Below are 2,210 nucleotides of genomic sequence, written 5' to 3' on the forward strand. Positions count from 1 at the left end.
TCAGGAGGGCTGTGATCAGTCTTACATCGGGGAAACTAAACAGCCACTGGCCAAAAGGATGGCCCAGCACAGAAGATCAACATCATCAGGCCAGGACTCTGCGGTCTACACTCATCTCCAGGCCAGCGGTCACTCTTTCAAGGATGAAGATGTTCACATCCTGGACAGAGAGGAACGATGGTTTGAGAGAGGAGTAAAGGAGGCCATCTTTGTGAAAAGAAATTGTCCATCATTAGACAGGGGTGGAGCCTCCAGGTTCAACTGTCCCCCTCTTACAATGCTGTGATTGCTAGTATCACTCAGCCCTCTGTGAATAGTAAACAGCCATCAGTGTGCTAATGATCCATTGTTAGGCTGATGGTCCTTCTTGAGCATGTGATCAGCTGGTTTTGGTTGTCAGCAGCAAACTGGTTGATCCACTCTGAGAAGGTGCTATTTAAGAGACTGAGCTGAAAACAGCACCTCAGACTGAGGAAGTCTCTTGGATGAGAGACGAAACGTTTCTAGATTTTTTTGCTTTGTTTTGTTTTTTGTTTTTTTTGAATGTCCAGAGGACCAGATTTAACTTTTTTGGATATGTAAGTACCTGTTGATGTAGATGTTACACAGAGCTCAAGTCCAGAAGGTGTTAGCGGTAGCAGGCTAGGCTAGGCTAATTACCAACGTGTGTTAAGTTTTTGCTTCAAAATGAGTTCCCATGACCGTCAGAATGTGACTGAACAAACTTTCACAAGAGAAAACAGATGACATAACTGATAAGAGAGGAAAGACTACTTCGGTGGTGTGGAAGTGATTCGGCCATCTAAGATCCGATAAACTGCAGGTTGCAGTCAGTGTGCTGCAGAATGTGACGGAGAGTCATTCCAACTAGCGGTGGGAACATCGAACTTGTTCCACTCAATAGTACATGCCGAGTCAGTAGATGAAGCACAATAAAAGTTTGAACCAATGTGTCCATGAAACAACACCCCCAGCTCTTCTTTGTTCTTGGGTCTGGTGCTCCTCATGTTCCACTTGAGAATACTCCATAGATTCTCAATGGGGTTTAGGTCCGGTGAGTTTTCTGGCCAGTCAAACACTGTGGCATGGACATCAAACCAGGTTTTGGTGCTTCTGGCAGCATGGGCAGGGACCAGGTCCTGCTGGAAGATGAACTCTGCATCTCCATAAAGATCCTCAGCAGAAGGAATCATGAAGTCCTCTAAAACATTCTGGTAGACTGGTGCGGTGACCTTGGATTTAAGAAAGCAGAGTTTACCAACACCTGCACGGACATTGCACCTCAAATCATGACTGACTGGATATTTCACACTGGACCTCAACCAGTATGGGTTCTGTTCCTCACCCTTCTTCCTCCAAACCCTTGGACCTTGATTTCTGAATGAAAGGCACACTTTACTATCACTGGAACCGAGGAACCCGACAGTTGTAGTCCATCTCCCGGATGCGTCTGAATGTGGTGGTTTTTGAAGTTGTGACTCCGCTTCATTCCACTCTTTCTGGATCTCTGTCAGATTCTGGAATCTCCTCTGTTTGATAATCCACTGAAGCCCACGATCATCTCTGTTGCTGGTGCATCTTCTCCTGCCACATTTTGCCCTTCCACTAGACTTTCCATTGACATGCTTGGACACAGCGCTCTGTGAACAGCCAGCCTCCTTAGCTATGAACTTACCCATCCTATGGAGGGCATCAATGATGGTCTTCTGGACAGTTGTTATGTCTGCAGTCTTCCCCATATTGAACCGAATTGAGACAATTGAACCAAACTGAAGCAATTTAATGACACCTGGGGAAACCTGTGCAGGTGCTTTGAGTTTAATAGATGATTAGTGTCACACTCAGTTTAAAACATTCATGCCCTGCAACATTTGGGCTGATTTATCCACATTATTTTAATTTTTTGAATTCCTGTTTTAATGGGTTTCATGAGCTGGAAGCTCAAATTATGTAAAAATAAACAAATACTTGAAATCATTTAAATTGTGGACCCTGAATCTTTAATCTATTAAAGATTTTTTTAATGGAATTATGGAAGTTAAACAACTTTTCCATGACATTCTAATTTTTTTTGGAAAGGGTCTGTATGTGTATGTGTGTTGGTTTGGAAGCTGTTCTACTTTGGTACAAAGTCTGACAGAATGTTGTAGTATGACAATATATGAGATATATATGCATACAATATTCACGAGTTCCTCATCTTTCTGACT

The 2,210-nt window shown here is 43.2% G+C and overlaps 1 protein-coding gene across 1 annotated transcript in view; it reads left to right on the forward strand.

The window, feature by feature from the left end:
- Positions 1–2,210, forward strand: part of dctd (dCMP deaminase) — a 30,589-nt gene that overhangs the window by 15,310 nt on the left and 13,069 nt on the right. The gene's annotated exons all lie outside the window — the stretch shown is intronic.

The sequence above is a fragment of the Nematolebias whitei genome, chromosome 16 (assembly GCF_014905685.2).
Source record: "Nematolebias whitei isolate Nwh7 chromosome 16, NemWhi1, whole genome shotgun sequence".
In the NCBI taxonomy this organism is placed as follows: domain Eukaryota; kingdom Metazoa; phylum Chordata; class Actinopteri; order Cyprinodontiformes; family Rivulidae; genus Nematolebias; species Nematolebias whitei.